The sequence below is a fragment of the Schistocerca gregaria genome, chromosome 3, assembly GCF_023897955.1.
Source record: "Schistocerca gregaria isolate iqSchGreg1 chromosome 3, iqSchGreg1.2, whole genome shotgun sequence".
Taxonomy (NCBI): domain Eukaryota; kingdom Metazoa; phylum Arthropoda; class Insecta; order Orthoptera; family Acrididae; genus Schistocerca; species Schistocerca gregaria.
This window is the reverse complement of record NC_064922.1, coordinates 767,403,543-767,421,669: the sequence shown is the minus strand read 5'-3', so window position 1 is coordinate 767,421,669 and position 18,127 is coordinate 767,403,543. Positions and strand designations below refer to the sequence as shown.

At 42.9% G+C, this 18,127-nt stretch overlaps 1 protein-coding gene across 4 annotated transcripts in view; it reads right to left on the bottom strand.

The window, feature by feature from the left end:
* LOC126354015 (ATP-dependent translocase ABCB1-like) overlaps positions 1–18,127 on the bottom strand; it is a 243,714-nt gene that overhangs the window by 201,036 nt on the left and 24,551 nt on the right. Inside the window, exon 1 of one of the 4 annotated variants that reach the window (XM_050003334.1) lies at positions 9,208–9,276. The exons of 2 other annotated variants lie outside the window; for them this stretch is intronic. The gene's annotated coding sequence lies outside the window, so the exon portion shown is untranslated. Of the gene's footprint in view, positions 1–9,173; positions 9,277–18,127 lie in introns of those variants that run through there. One more of the 4 variants, XM_050003335.1, reaches the window with a different exon arrangement.

Below are 18,127 nucleotides of genomic sequence, written 5' to 3'. Positions count from 1 at the left end.
AGACCAGCGTGTAGTTACTGCAAGGTTATAAATACAAAATCAAATAGGAGTAATGCAGCGTTAGGTCTAGTAGTGAATAGGAAAACGGCAGTGCTGCTAAGCTACTATGAACGGCATAGTGAATGAATTACAGTAGCCATGATCGACACAAAGCCGACACCAGCCAGAGCACCAACCACAGCAGTGCAAATTTATATTCGCACTAGCTCCGCATAGGATGAAGAGATTCAAGAAATGTATGATGAAATAAAATCAATAATTCAGGTAGTTAATGGAGACAAAAATTTGTTTGTGATGAGGGACTGGAATTTGATAGCGGGAAAAATAGGCCAAGGAAAAATTATAGGTGAACGTGGAATGGGGGAAAGAAATGAAAGAGGAAACCGCCTGGAAGGATTCTGCACGGAGCGTAATTTAATCATCGCTAAAACTTGCTTTTGAGAAACGTGAAAGAAGATTGTGCTCATAGAAGACACTTGGATACTCTGGAAGGTTTCATATTCGCTATATAATTGTAAGGCACAGATTTCGGAACAAGATTTGAAATTGTAAAACATTTCCAGGAGCAAATGTGGACTTTGACTAAAATTTATTGCTTATGACCTGTACATTGAAAATGAATAAATTGCAAAAAGGAGATGGCAGCTGGATAATTTGGAAGATCCTGAGGTTGTTGTGAGTTTCAGAGGGACCATTAGGCAAGAGCTGACTGAAACAGGGGAAAGTAATGCAGTAGAAGACGAATTGGTAGCTCTGAGATATGAAATACTGAATGCAGCAGAGGATCAAATAGGTAAAAAGGCAAGGCTGAGTTGAATATAATTGATGAAAGGAGAAAATATTAAAAAAGCTAGATACCGCCTGTAGGAAAATTAAAGAGGCCTTTGGAGAAAAGAAATGCAGCTGTGTGAGGATAAAGAGCTCAGATGGGTTACTAAGCAAATAAGGGAAAGCTGAAAGGTTGAAGGAGTACGTAGAGGGGCTCTACAAGGGAAATGAAGGCAGTATTACAGAAAGGGGAGAGATTGTAGATGAAAATGAGGTGAGAAATATGACACTCCAGAAGAATTTGACAGAGCTCTGAAAGATTTAAGTCGAAACAAGACCCTTGGCTTAGACGACATGCCGTAAGAACTGCTGATATTTTTGGCAGAGCCATTCATGACAAAAACATTCTACCTGCTGTACAAGATGTATAAGATGGACAAAATACCCTCGAACTTAAAGAATAATGCAATAATTCTACTTCCAAGAGAAACAGGTGGTGATAGATGTGAACACTACTGATCTTTGAGTTGAATAAGTCACCGTTGTAAAATACTGACACGAATTATTTATATAAGAATGAAAAAAAACTGCTAGACGGGCACTTCGGGGAAGAATAATTTACATTCCGGAGAAATATTCCTATATTTCTTTGGAATCCAGTACGCTAAGCAATACTGGTACTAGAAGATAGAATATGGAAAGACAAACCTACGTTCACAGCAACTGTAGACTTAGAGTACGTTTTGACAATATTGACTGGAGTTCTGTCTTTGAAATTCTGAAGTTAGTGGGGGCAAAATACAGGGAGCGAAAGGTTATTTAAAACTTGTATAAACGGCAGTTATAAGAGTCGAAGGACATGAAAGAGAAGCTGTGGTTGATGAGGGAGTGAGACAGGGTTATCCCAGATGTTCTTCAGTCTGTACGCTCAGCAGGCATTAAACGAAACAAAAAAATTATTTGGAGAAGAACTTAAAGTTCAGAAAGAAGCAATAAAGACTTTGAGGTTTGCCAGTGACATTGTAATTCTGGCAGAATAGACCTTGGAAGAGCAGTTGAAAGGAATGAACAGTGTATTGAAAGCAGGACGTAAGATGAACATCAACGACAGAAAAAAAGGATAATGGAATGTAGTCGAGTGCTGAGGGCACTAGATTAGACAATGTCGTATATGAGTTTTCTTATTTGGGCAGCAAAATAACTGGTGATGACTGAAGTAGAGAGGATATAAAATGTAGAATGTCAATCACAAGAGAAGAGTTTCTGAAGACATAGAATACAGATCTATGTATTACGAACGCCTTTGTGAAATTATTTGTGTAGAGTGTAGGCGTGTGTGGAAGCGAAACATGGACGATAAACACTTAGGACAAAAAGAGAATGGAAGAATTTGAAATGTGATGCTACAAAAGAATGCTGTCAGTTTGATGGGTGTATCACGTAATTAATGAGGACATACTGAATAGAATTCGGGAGAAAAGAAACTTGTGTTGCAACTTGTTTAAAAGTAGGGATCGGTTGAGAGGACACTTTCGAAGGCAAGAGATTAAAGCCGTGTGCTGGACTGAGACTCGAGTCCCGGTTCGGTATACAGTTTTAATCTGCCGTGGAGTTTCCAAATAGTGCATACTCTGCTGCAGAGTGTCAGGGTCATTTTCATAACCTTTGATTTTCAAACACGCAAAGTTTCTATCTTGCTGGTTTCCATTCAATGACGTTTGTGACAGGAGTCAAAGAAACGTTCGGAGACGCCCTTTACTCTTTTCCAACTATTTAAAGTCATTGGTCATATCTATATGTCCAGCTGGTTGCTGGCTTTGATGAGATCCGCCTTCAACAAATGGACACCATGCTTACAGCATGCAGGTAGATGTATCTCCAAAAAAAGTACGTACATTATGTGAAAATGCGTGGTCTTGCAAAGATGTAAGGAGCCCTAGCCAAACATCTAACAGTGTTTTTATTTTTCATGTCGTGTAGTGCGGAAATCATACTAACAAATGTGCAGAACTGTCGTCGTTCTCCTTTTCCTTGAGACAATGACATACAAATGAAGCCAGTACAAAACTGCTCGAATGTTTTTGTGAGACTTTTGTCTCCGTCAGTGAAGTCAACAAGAAGTTAAACTGCACCACCTTTAGTTTTGGACCCGGTTAAAATATTTTTTTTTCAGGGAAGACCATGAGTTTCTCAAGCAATGTCTCCACATCGTTTCGCGACGTCTTTATGAATCTGCCTACTACTATATTCATTAGGAATATCGCGGAAAAGCAAGAAACTGTACCCCACATGAAATTCAATACGTTAGTTAGTTGTACGTTCCACAGATCTTTTGAATGTTTCTTTTATCTAAATGATGTGGAACGACTTAGTTTACAGGATATGTATCGATGTTAGTGTTGAAATTAATGAACGCATTATTAGTTTTGTTCTACTCATGTAGCTACACTTAATTTTAATTTTTTTAAACTTTTTATTGGTTATCAGTTTTTAAGCGGAAATTTGTCAGTGGAATCGAAGGAGATGTTCAGAAGCAATAGTTTTAAATAAATTTAAAACTTCCTTCGCTACATGTCAGATATTTTCTGTTACTGGACAAGTAATCAAATTGTAATGGATGACTTATGACGAATTTCATTAGCGAATATATGTATTGTGACGGCGCCGTTAAAATGCCCATTCCTTGTACCTACACGACGTCCGTGGCTGAACACCACATATTAGTCTTACTGCTCGCTTTGGTCCAGTCAGTGCTCCCTTTCTAGGAGATGAGTTACCTTAGTAATTTATTTCGTAAGACATTACTGAGTGCTAATATGTAAGATATGTAGCAATTATATGATGAGCAAAAGTAGTTGAACTTAATTGTTTGAGAGACTCAGTAATACGCTTCTTCCTTTTCAAGTCCGAGAGAAGAGTGTCTTTACAGTCGTATCACAAGCTCATATTGGACAAAATTAAGCACATTATGCTCCGTCTCCTATAACTTCGCCGTCTACGGGAACTGCGCTTCTAATACTACTACTACTTATTTCCCTCCTCCACCCCCCCCCCCCCCCCCCCCACCTCACACCCCCAAACGGATTTCTTAAATGCGCCACAGTCAGTTCAAGAACGCTAATTGCAATAAAACTTTTAAAACTTTTATCAGCTTTATTAGGCACATTCCAACTAGAAAAAGGAAAAAAAGGTCACATTAGTATCGAGGTTAGCAGAAACAGGGGGCAGCTCAATTCCTCTAGGCGTGCAGGCGTGGCTTTGCGGATGGGGCTTCGGGTGGTACCTGCCCAGTCCGGTCAAAGAAAGCACACACGAATTCGCGATTCCACCCTCACTCATTCGGTTGCGAGTCCAGTGCTGAATGGTAACTCGTCTTTGAACAACGAAGTGTTTATAGCACAGAAGCATATAATAAGGATAACATGTGACGTTCACTCTAAAACCTCTTGTCTACAGCTCTTTAAATATTTTAGTGCACTTACACCATCCTAACAGAGCATTTATTCCATTATAAAGTTTGTTACCAACAATCAACCGCGCTTTTAAAACAACAGAAAAATTCGTAAATATAATTCTAGAATGAGAAATGATGAAGTCCGTCACTTGGCCGCAATGTGACACGGAGATGAGTGAGGTATTCAGCCATAAAATATCTTTGACCACTTACCCATGATGTAAGAAATTAAATCGATACTAAAATTGACTCAAACATAAACCATAAACTGTGGTCTACAACACCCCCACCCCGCCGAAGAATATCTGAGTATGTGGAAGTATGACTGTATGTGTGTGTGTGTGTTTGTGTGTGTGTGTGTGTGTGTGTGTGTGTGTGTGTGTGTCCGTGTCACCGGTGGGAGGGGTGGGAGTGGCGATACAAGAGAGGGATATAATTCACTGTACACATTTAATTGGTATACATGTTGCCATATTTTCCGCTGAGAAACAATAATTGTAAAACTGATATCATAGCTAGGGGTGTCAGTCATGACCTCCTGAACATGAAAATCTACACTGAGGTGACAAAAGTCATGGGATACCTCCTAATATCGTGCTGGGCATAGTTTTGCCTGGCGTATTGCAGAAACTCGACATGGCATATACTTAACAATCACTGGAAGTCACTTCAAATGGTACAAATGGCTCTGAGCACTATGGGACTTAACATCTATGGTCATCAGTCCCCTAGAACTTAGAACTACTTAAAGTTAACTAACCTAAGGACATCACACACATCCATGCCCGAGGCAGGATTCGAACCTGCTACCGTAGCAGTCGCGCGGTTCCGGACTGAGCGCCTTAACCGCGAGACCACCGCGTCCGGCGGAAGTCACTTGTAGAAATATTGAGCCATGCTGTCTCTATAGCCGTCCATAATTGCGAAAGTGTTGCCGGTTCAGAATTTTGTGCAGTAACTGACCTCTCGATTACGTCTCAGAAATGTTCGATAGGATTCAGGTCCGGCGACCTGAGTGGCCAAATCATTCGCTCAAAATGTCCAGAGTATCATTCAAATCAATTGCGAACAACTGTGGCCCAGTGACATGGCACATTGTCATCCATAAAAATTCCATCGTTGTTTGGGAACATGAAGTCTTTGAATGGCTGCATACGATCTCCCTGTAGACGAACAGAAACATTTCCAGTCGATAATCGGTTTATTTGGATCAGACGATCCAGTCCTTTGCATGTAAACACTGCCCATACCATTAAGGAGCCTCCACCAGCTTGCAGAGTACCTTGCTGAGAACTTGGGCACGTGGCTTCGTAGGGTGTGCACCATACTCGAATCCTCCAATCAAGTCTTATCCTCTGAAATTGGGACTCATTTGACCAGGCCTCTGGTTTTCAGTCGTCTAGGGTCCAACTGATATGGTAGCGAACCAGGGAGAGGCGCCGCTGGCGATGTTCTGTTAACAAAGGTGCCATAGCCAACGAACACAAAATTTCGCAGCACTGTCCTGACGGATATGTTCTTTGTACGTCCCACTTTGATTTTTTGCGGTCATTTCACTCAGTGTTGCTTGTCTGTAAGTACTGAGGACTCTTCGCAAACGCCGCTGCCCTCGGTCGTTAAGTGCGGACATTTCACGCAGTGTTGCTTGTCTATAAGTACTGACAACTATAAGCAAATGCAGCTGCTCTCGGTCGTTAAGTGCGGGCTTCGGCCACTACGCTGTCCGTGGTGAGAAGTAACGGTCGAAAGTTTTCTCGGCGCTCTCTTGACACTGTGGATCTCGTAATATCGACTTCCCTAATGATTTTCAAAATGGAACGTTACATGCGTCTTGCTCCAACTACCGTTCCACGTTCAAATTCCTGCCGTACGGTTATATTAAATTCGGTAACCTTTTCACATGAATCACTTGAGTGGAATCTGCCTCCGTAGCGGAGCGGTAGCGTCACTGCTTCTAAGCATGGGGGCCCTGGTTCGATTCCCGGAGGGGACCGGGTGTTGTGTGTGCTTCATCATCACTGACACGCCAGTTGCCGATGTGGCGTCAACTAAAAAGACTTGCAATACGGCGGGGGAACCATGAAGGGGACATCCTGGCCAATAAATGCCATACGATCATTCCATTACACCTGAGTATAAATGACAGTTCCTCCAGTTAACTGCCTTTTTATACCTTGCGTATGTGTATGTGCATATCTCTATCTTACTACTTCTGTTACCTTAGACATGTCAGTAAGCCGCTATCATGGAAGCCGGCAGCAACTGCGCGCTGCCTAACGACTTCCAGGGACACCAAAAACTATGGTTTTCATTATTTCAAGCAGTTATTGACCGTATTTAAAGATTTAAAATGCTGTCGTAATAGACTCATTAAGAGATATAACCTTTTTGAAGTGTTTAACACACTTAAACAAGTATAAAAATTACAAACCTTGTGTTTGTCGCAACGCATCGTAACTGGTGGCTGTGTTCCTCCAATGATTGAGAATGAGAATACCTAGTGACTTCCAATAAACTTTACACATAATTTCAAACCTTTACGAAATTTTTCCCCCTGACAGCGCCCATAAAGTGATGAAATGAAAGAATTTCATCGCTTAATACATTTTCGTTGTTCATGCAGTAAAACTTTAGCATCAGACACGATGTTTTAATTTGGTGCTTCTTGACCATTAATTCTATTAGCAACACAATTGACAGACAGTACCTGTATAAACCACTGAATATACTCGCAAAATAATATCAGTGTACGATGCATAGTTCGGGAAAAATGAAGTTCTAAACATAGAGATGCGTAAAACACTTGTTTTTGTTTAAAATGGCCTACGTATTACCCGGACTATATTCATCCAGTGATTTATAATGAGGGCATTTGGATAGTTCCACAAACTTTAAGCATAAGTTGAAGCATTTTCTAAAATTTTTTCAATTTCATGCTTAAATTAAAGTTTAACACATAAACGGATGTGTAATCAGAAGTTTGAAGCTGTCTTACGCGCGGAAGTTCGATACCAGAATTAGAATTAAGAACAACTGCCACCATGAATAACTTAGATGTAAATATTGTCGATGTAGCGAGGTTGCTTAAATACTCCAGTATATCGTACATGACTTGGGCTCCTTTCGGAGTACCCTGATACAACAGCTGCAATCTTAGCAATCATACACAACCGCTCGCTCATCGAAAAGTTGCACAGGTCACATCAATACTCAAGAAAGGAAAAAAAGGAGTAATCCGCTGATTTACAAACGCATAGCACTAACGTCCATGTGAAATTGGATTTTGGAACATATACTGTGTTGGAACATCATGAATTACCACAAAGAAAACGATTTATTGACAAACAGCCAACACGATTTTAGAAAATATCGTTCTCGTGAAACACAACTAGAGTATTACTCTCACGCATTATTGTGATAGCCACAAGGAATGTCAAATTGATTCCACATTTTTAGACTTCTAGAAGTTTTTTTGACGTCGTTCCTCATAGTCGACTTCTAATCAAATTGCTTGCCTATGGAGTATCGTCTGAGCTATACAGCTGGATTCGTTACTTCCTGCCAGAAAGTTCAAAGGTCGTAATATCCGAATGAAAGTCATCTAGTAAAGCAGATGTAATATCTGGCGTTCCCCAAGGAAGTGTTATAGGTCTCCTGCTGTTGTTAATCTATATAAACGATTTAGGAGCAATCTGAGCAGCCCTCTTTGCTTCTTTACTTATGCACTGTCATTTACCGTCTTGTAAAATCATCAGATGATCAAAACCAATTTCAAAATGATTTAGATAATATATGTGTATTGTGTAGAAGCGGAAATTGACTTTAAAAATGAAAATTAGAAGTCATCCACGTGAGTACTGAAAGAAATCCGCTAAATTTCGTTTGCACGATAAATCACACAAATCTAAAGGCTGTAAATTCAGCTAAATACTCAGGGTTACAGTTACCAGTAACTCAAATTAAAACGGTCACATAAATAATGTTTTGGGAAAGTAAACCAAAGACTGCGATTTGCTGGCAGAAAACTTTGCAACAGGTCTACTAAAGAGACCGCTTGCACTACACTTGTCCGGCATCTACTGGAATACAGCCGAGCAGTATGCGATGCGCATCAGATGGAACTGACGGAGTATATCGAAAAAGTTAAAAGAATGGGAGAGAGTGTCACAGACATGACATGTGAACTGGAGTGGCAATGATTAAAACAAAGCTTTTCTCGTTGCAGCAGGATCGAATGTGAAAATATTTATTGGCTCCCACTTGCATAGGGAGAAATGATCATCATAATAAAATAAGAGAAATCAGAGTTGACACGAAAATATTTACCTGTTCGTTTTTCCCGCGTGTTGTTCGAGAGTAGAACGGTAGAGAAATAGCTTGAAGGTGGTTCGATGATTCTCTGCGAGGCATTTAATTTTGAATCGTAGAGTAATCATGTAGATGTAGATGTACTAGGAAACTTTACAGCTTAATATGGAATATGATCCACGGTGCAACATCGTTATTTATGCACACACACACACACACACACACAGGCACGTATACAAAAACCACGCACATTCAGGAACTAACAAAAATGAACGTCGTCTTAAGTGCCAAATGCAAAATCCTGGAACAAATATAGGAATCAAAAGCCTAGCAATCCGATTCGCAGTGAAGCACCTTCACATGCGGCCACAAAAACTCACAGAGTATTCGTCAGTCTTCGAATGTTTCAGGACATTATCCCTTTAGGCATTACCCTACTGGAAACGCTGTTATCTTCCAGCCTGAGAACTGTAACTCCCTGCACCAATAATATGGCCTACAGAGTCTGAATTCCGAATATTGGAGCAATTTCATAACGTTTTCACATACGCAAATTTATTTGAAATTTCTAGAAAAAACGTCGTTAGATTGAACCGAGAATGGAATACCAGACTATTACAACGGTGAACATTTTTCCACATACCCACTAATGTACAGATGCTCAGCAAGCTACATACCACGTCCGTCGTTGAGAACAACTGGAGAGCAACGCGGCAGAGTTTTGATACCCGCTGCGGCAGTTCAAACAGCTAAAAAGCGCGCACACGGAAAGTGACGTACCGTAATCCGTAGCGCGTGATAGCGCTGTTTTCCCCACCACGCCGCTCTGTCAACAACGGATTCTCTCTGACCTTCCTTTTCCATCGTCACCTTGACGCTATCGCGCTTACTCCGTTGTCGGCATCTGGATACACCGTGGACAATGAGTCATGCCGCTGGCTTTTCTGCACATGCTGCACCAAATCGCTTATGGCGCCAGACTGCTATAGCCCAGACATGAGCGTCCCTCTGGGAGTCACATGAGGCTACGTCACTTATCAGACACGTAGTATCTGAAAGCATGATATGACCTCACAATTTCACGGAGCTCATATGAAGCAATATATACAGCAATAAATTTGTACTGTTGCTACACTCAAGCGCGCACAGAAGAGGTGAAAGGTCTTAATCCTAGAGCATTCATTTATTCACTCATCAGCAGTGTGTTTCAGGATGAATACTGACCTAAGAAATTGTAGCATTTATATATTCAGTTTAAAGGTGTCGTACCCTGAAGAGCCAAAGACACTGGTACACTTGCCTAATATCGTGTAGGGCCCTCGTGAGAACGCAGAAGTGACGCAACACGACGTGACATGGACTCAACTAATATCTGAAGTAGTGCTGGAGGGACTTGACACCATGAATCCTGCAGGGTTGCCCATAAATCCGCAAGAGTACGAGTAGTGAAGATCTCCTGAACTGCACATTGGGAGGCATCCCAGATATGCTCAATTATGTTCATGTTTGGGGAGTCTGGGGCCAGTTGATGTGTTTAAACTCAGAACAATGTTCCTGGAGCCACTATGTAGCAATTCTGGACGTACGGGGTGTTGCATTGTCCTGCTAGAATCACCCAAGTCCGTTGGAATGCACAATGGACGTGAACGGACGCAGGTGATCTGATAGGATTTTTATGTACGTGTCACCTACCAGAGCTGCATCTAGACGTATCAGGAATCCCATATAACTCCAAATGCACACGCCCTACACCATTTCAGAGCCTCCAGCAGCTTGAACAAAATGGGTTAAATGGTTCTGAGCACTATGGGACTTAACATCTGAGCTTATCAGTCCACTAGACTCAGAACTACTTAAACCTAACTAACCTACGAACATCACAAACATCCATGTTCGAGGCAGGACTCGAACCTGCGACCGTAGCAGCAACGCGGTTCCGGACTGAAGCGCCTAGAACCACTCGGCCACAACGTCCGGCAGCTTGAACAGTCTCCTGTTGAGATGCAGGGTCGGTGGATTCACGAGGTTGTCGCCATACCCGTATTCGTCCACCTGATCTACACAGTTTAATACGATACGCGTCCGACCAGGCAATAAAAGTCTTATGTCGCTATTGACGGGCCCAGGAAAGGCGTAAAGCTTTGCGTCGTGCAGTCATCAAGGGTAAACGAGTTGAGCTAGGGCTCCGGAAGCCCATATCGATGGTGTTTCGTTGAATGGTTCGCACACTGAACTTGATGGCCCAGCATTGAAATCTGCAGCAGTCTGCGGAACGGTTGCAATTCTGTCTCGTCAAACGATTCTCTTCAGTCGTCTTTGGTCCCGTTCTTGCAGGATATTTTTCCGGCTACAGCGGTGTTGGAGATTTGATATTTTGCCGGATTCCTGATATTCACGGCACGCTCGTGAAATGGTCGTACGGGAAAATACCCACTTCGTTGCTACCTCGGAGATGCTGTGTCCCATCGATCGTGCGCCGACTGTAATACCGCTTTCAAACTCACTTAAATCTTGATAGCCTGTCATTGTAGCAGCAGTAACCGCTCTGACAATTGCGCCAGACAGTTGTTGTCTTATATGGACACAGCCGACCGCAGAGCCGTATTCTGCGTGGTTACGTATCTCTATAGTTGAATATACTGTACCAGTTTCTTTGGCGCTTCAGTGTGTTTCCAAGCAGCTTGATAGTTGTACAAGAAAGGTATATAAAAGTGGTTAAGCGCATACGCTTCTGAAGTACACTAGTTGATCAAAAGTACCCGGACACCCATATGCAATGCGACGTTGACCACTAGATGTCACGAGGGGTGGACCTGGCACAATAAAGGGAACTGCTACTACGGTGTTGTTAGTACAGGAGCAGCAACAGCAGCAGCAGAATGGTTCGGTCAGGAGAGCTCAGTGGGAGATGTGGACTACTCACTGAGTGCCACCTACGCAGAAAATCTACACTCCGGGAAATGGAACAAAGAACACATTGACACCGGTGTGTCAGACCCACCATACTTGCTCCGGACACTGCGAGAGGGCTGTACAAGCAATGATCACACGCACGGCGCAACGGACACACCAGGAACCGCGGTGTTTGCCGTCGAATGGCGCTAGCTGCGCAGCATTTGTGCACCGCCGCCGTCAGTGTCAGCCAGTTTGCCGTGGCATACGGAGCTCCATCGCATTCTTTAACACTGGTAGCATGCCGCGACAGCGTGGACGTGAACCGTATGTGCAGTTGACGGACTTTGAGCGAGGGCGTATAGTGGGCATGCGGGAGGCCGGGTGGACGTACCGCCGAATTGCTCAACACGTGGGGCGTGAGGTCTCCACAGTACATCGATGTTGTGGCCAGTGGTCGGCGGAAGGTGCACGTGCCCGTCGACCTGGGACCGGACCGCAGCGACGCACGGATGCACGCCAAGACCGTAGGATCCTACGCAGTGCCGTAGGGGACCGCACCGCCACTTCCCAGCAAATTAGGGACACTGTTGCTCCTGGGGTATCGGCGAGGACCATTCGCAACCGTCTCCATGAAGCTGGGCTACGGTCCCGCACACCGTTAGGCCGTCTTCCGCTCACGCCCCAACATCGTGCAGCCCGCCTCCAGTGGTGTCGCGACAGGCGTGAATGGAGGGACGAATGGAGACGTGTCGTCTTCAGCGATGAGAGTCGCTTCTGCCTTGGTGCCAATGACGGTCGTATGCGTGTTTGGCGCCGTGCAGGTGAGCGCCACAATCAGGACTGCATACGACCGAGGCACACAGGGCCAACACCCGGCATCATGGTGTGGGGAGCGATCTCCTACACTGGCCGTACACCTCTGGTGATCGTCGAGGGGACACTGAATAGTGCACGGTACATCCAAACCGTCATCGAACCCATCGTTCTACCATTCCTAGACCGGCAAGGGAACTTGGTGTTCCAACAGGACAATGCACGTCCGCATGTATCCCGTGCCACCCAACGTGCTCTAGAAGGTGTAAGTCAACTACCCTGGCCAGCAAGATCTCCGGATCTGTCCCCCATGGAGCATGTATGGGACTGGATGAAGCGTCGTCTCACGCGGTCTGCACGTCCAGCACGAACGCTGGTCCAACTGAGGCGCCAGGTGGAAATGGCATGGCAAGCCGTTCCACAGGACTACATCCAGCATCTCTACGATCGTCTCCATGGGAGAATAGCAGCCTGCATTGCTGCGAAAGGTGGATATACACTGTACTAGTGCCGACATTATGCATGCTCTGTTGCCTGTGTCTATGTGCCTGTGGTTCTGTCAGTGTGATCATGTGATGTATCTGACCCCAGGAATGTGTCAATAAACTTTCCCCTTCCTGGGACAATGAATTCACGGTGTTCTTATTTCAATTTCCAGGAATGTATCATCCCGCCTAAAGCTGCCCCCGGTGAATGGATTGTTAAGTGGAAAAGCGACAGAACGACCACAGCTAAAACGAGACTAGGCAGATCTCATTCACTGACTGACAGTGGCCTTTGGGCATTGCGGACGGTGGTTGTAAAAATGTCGCACACATTGTGTGAAAGGAAACACTCGTGAATTTGAAAGTGGGTCCAGCAGTTCAACTAGCACAATGACCCTGCGTAGAGAATTAAAAGGATTGGGGATAATGGTTGAACAGCTCTTCACAGGCCACACTTTTCTGTAGTCGATGCTAAGCGACGCTTGATTTGGAGTGGTGTATCACGCTATACACTTTAGCAATCCGATGGAAAGCTTTAGATTTTGCGAATGCCTGGAGACTTCTATCCGTCATCAGGTGTAGTGCAGAACTGGAGTACGGAGGAGGAGGTGTCACATTAGGGGGCGGGGGGTGTGTGGATTATTCGTGGCTGGGGGTGTGATACACTTATTGCACTTAACGAAACGCTAAACGCGTAAGTATATGAAGAAATTTTACAGCACTGTCTACTGTGTACAGTAGAGGAACAGTTTGAAGACGATGTTTGTTGTGAGCATGGCAATGCACATTTTCATGCAGCAGCCGCGTGGTCTAGGGCCCTTTGTCACTGTGCGAGCGGCTCCACCCGTCGGAGGTTCGAGTCCTCCCTCGGGCATCGGTGTGTGTGTTGTCCTTAGCGTAAGTTAGTTTAAGTTAGATTAAGTAGTGCATAAGCTTAGGGAGCGACGACCTCAGCAGTTTGGTCCCATAAGACCTTACCACAAATTTCCAAATTTTTATATAGCAGCATTTGTGGAAAATAACATTCCTGAAATGCACTGGCTTGCTCGGAATCCTGACTTGAACGCAATAGAACCCCTTTCGGATGAGTTAGAACGTGGACTTCGCTCCATATACCAAATTCCACCTCACTACATTCTCTGGTTTCCGCTCTTCATCAAGAACGTGTTGACATTCCTTCACAGGCATTCAGACATATCACTGAAAGAGTCTCCAGCAGAATTCAAGCCGTCATAAAGGCAAAGGGAGGCCACACCCCATATTAATGTCCACCAACACGTGTCCGGATACTTTTGATCACATAATATGTTTCATTGGTTTTCATATACACACTGTTCAGCATTCTTCCAGATCAATTCAAAACATCATGTGTAGCTCTTATGAGAATATTTCGCTTTGCTTTTACCACATGCTTCATTATCTGAGACACTAATTCATCTCCTGCATTTAAGTAATTTTCCATAGAATCTCAGTGATAAAAATCCAACGGAACAAGGCGCATCGACCTCGATGTTCATTGAACTTTAGTAATCTGGTACGGCATATATGGTAGGTGGAGGAATCTCAGATGACGTACAATCCTGATGGATCGGATTAAAAGAGGAGGGGGGGGGGAGGGAACAAACTGCTAGGTCAATGGTCCCTGACCGGATGTGTAGGAATTCCATTAAGCTCAAACAACATAGCCAGTTATGTATTCAAAGGAACTTATTTTAAAAACACTGCTTACTCTTTTTGCAGGATGTTTTCATATGTGAGTCGTGCAAGAAGATTCGTTAAGAACACAGGTCAAGGTAATCAAATGTTTATCACATTGCATTACGTATTTAGACAATAAGGATAATCGCAAGTGGACCTTTGTAGTATCACCGATGTTACGTAGGAATGATTTGTTGACAGCACCGTGTTTTATCGGCTTCAGAAAACTTACGATACTTCGACTCTCACGTCCAACGTAAGGGCAAGCGCACCTGACCTCGACATCCCTCTTTTCCCTGTCTTCTGCGTCCCAGTTTTCAGATCCCTGCACCCCTCTCCACCGCATGGCTCTGGGTCGTGCTTATCTGTAGGACCGCTGTCTCTCCTACCTCAAAGCTTACAGTGGGAGCGATTCGCGACAGCTCTACACCACAAACCGCCCACACAAGTGTCCGCTCCTTACCAGTTTACTTGACTGAGTTCTGCTACCTATTTCAGGAATTCAGCTTTCGTGTTATACTGTTTCCCCTGATACGTGACGTAACAGGCATGCGGAAGGTATGGCAGCATAAATACGTGCAAACCTTAAACTACTTCCACTTGGGCCCACACACCATACTGCAGACACTCAAAATAGAGTAATTCACACTGATCAGATACCTGCTCCTGACTTATCTACTCATTAAGTAATATTCATGATTTACTCGTTGCAATGTCCAAAGAACAAGATGCAAATGGCTACTTTTAACGATTTTAATTGCATTAATTTGTCTGAACTTCAGCTGACGAGTATGATATTTCTTGGCGGACAACGGCAAGATATTACTTCGACATAAATAAGAAAGTATATAATGTCAGTGAGAGACCCAATAAATTTTACAATAAAAGTGTATCGCTCTAAAAATTGTAAAATTAAGGAGAAAACCAGCACCATGCCTTACAGACAACCTCAAACACGTTAACAGAATCTTCCGTCGGCTCTTGGTAGAACAACATTATAATAAGCAACAGTTGGCTTTTATTCTACTATATTCTAGAACAAAAGCAAACTGGTGCTTTTCATTTGCTAATCTCAAACACCTTGCGAGTGTCATAAGCGCAGCACACAGGTCATACAAACAGCACCCGACCTCTGATATTTAAGTCACCTGTAAGAAACGATGTAACGAAGCTAGTCACTGTGTGAGCAATGCAGAACTCTGGTATGCCCACTCTCTAAATAAGCGCTTTCACTGACCCGCCGTCTGTGGAGAAACCTACGGGGTCTATGAATAGGCAAATCCAAATTGCAGCTGAAACTCTACTTCGTATTGAGAATGTAAATGAACATTTCGTAACGCCGACATCTTTACTTGACCAAAGCACAAGAGCCCTAACCATCGAATCCCTTGAAGTATCATGCTTCGTACAAACGAAAATTATTTTTTGTGCACCTAACAGCCATACAGTCAACTGCCCTAATTTTTCAGCAGCTACAGAACACAATAAAATTACAGAGAACATGATCAATATCCTCCACTACTTTCCCAAAAAGGTGAGATTTTTAACCACTCTCTGACCTCCAGCATCTTCCCAACTGCCTGGAAACAGGGACTCATAAAACCATAAGCGAAAAGGAATCGGCCAAAAATCCGTCTGACTACGGTTCCACTGCATTCTGCCAGAATTATCTAAGAATTTAGAATACATACTTTAGGAAAAGTTTACTAATTATTTAACATCGAATAATCTTTTAGTTGACTACCAGTCGGATTTCTGGCAAAATCGCAGTACAACGACTGCTCTTATAAAACTGTCTTGTGCAACCAAATAAAAGCCATGGACAAACAACAGGTGTTATTATGTGCTTTTTGGATTTCTACAAAGCTTTCAACACTGATGACTTTGACAATCTACTTTCTAAATTCGTAACTGAATTTTGTTGCAACTGCAGAACAATACTTCCACGAGTACCTTACATCCCACCAACATTGTGTAATGACTGGAGCAAAACGGTCGCAATGGAGGGATGTAGCAGCAACGGTTCCACAAGGATTAATATTGGGCCCATTACTTTTCTCATTATGTTAATGATGTATCAACTATTCTCACACATTGCAAATCAGGTGTACATAAATGATCTTCAGTTATACATCAGTGCAAGTCCAAAAACCCAATGCGCAGCCATCCAGCATGTAAATGCTAAGTTACTTGACCTATAAAATTGGGCGCAGAAAATAGATTTGAAATTCAACCCATCTAAAACGCATGCAGTCTTAATCGCCTACAAAAGAATTTGTTCCACCCTTAATCCTAGAAATAATGTTTCTTTTTCTGCAAAGAACTTGGGGCTAATTCTGGACCGTCACTGAAACTGGGCAGAGCACACAATGAAGTCTGTAAGAATTTGTCAGCGGCACTTCATTCAGAACAGAAATATAGAAAAAGTATTTCCTTTTCAGCTTATAAATGAACTCATGGAGTCGCTAATACTCCCCGTACTTATGGTGGTGATATTCTACAACGACTTACACACGCCGGCTCTCGGCGGCTGGAACTGGCGATGCATGCTTGTGTATGATACATTTTTGACGAACACTGTTGCAACATATCACTCCTGCTTACGAACAATTATCATGGCTAGGAGCCGAACACTAGAGACTACGATTCGTGCGTTTGCTCTACCGTCTTCTCAATCATTGCACTTCATTTATTTATCTTCAGCTCTTACACCACTATCTGAACACCAGTGCAGAAATATTCGTCCTGAACAAAATAAAATCCTGTCTGTACCACTACACAGCACTGGCCTGTTCTCTAACTTCTTTTCTCCATCGGGAACCCGACTTTGGAACACTTTTCCTCAAAATAAAAGAGAAATTAAATCCCCTCCGAACTTCAAAAGTCAGCTGATGGCCCACCTTCTATTGCAATAATCATCTCTACCATATACTAGTTTACAGCTCACTGTCTTAAATTCCTCCTCCTCCACAGTTATTCTCTCCCCATTGTCCTCAGAATTCTTTATTTAAAACCAGTACATTTCTAAAAGCCACTGTCACATTCATTTCGGTCTCCTTTCTTTATCCCTACCTCTGCTGATAATACTGAACATGACATCAAATGTGCGAAACTCATCTATATCGTTCTTCATGCCCGTTCCTGTTACTATTACTATTACTATTACTATTACCATTACTATTATTATTATTATTATTATTATTATTTTTTTATTTTTATTGTTACTTTTATTATCATGCTGAATGACTTGTAATATCTTTGGTATGTGTTGGTCCTTGTCAGATGTGATACAGGGCTTTAAGGCTGTAATCTGGTCACACTAAGTAAGAAATAAATAAATAAATAGTATATAAAAATGCTTTCTCAGTGAACAATATAAATTGGCGATTAGCAGTAACACTCATTTACAACACTCGAATCATCAACAATGTAAGCATCTGGTGACGGTGAATAGATTAAAAGTAGTTGCTCACGAAGAGGTACTTATAGCTATTACATGTATTTTAAAAGAACGTATACTTCTAGGTAGACTACAATCATATGGAAAGAAACATAGGTAATTAATAAGAAATTACGATGACCAAGCCCCCTCTGTATCGAATTGGACCAATAGTTAGGAAACGGGCGTTCTGAAATAGTCATGACGTCAATAAGAGGGACAAGCGTACTAGAACAATTTTCTCTCTCCCCTCTTCCGAGATTCAAG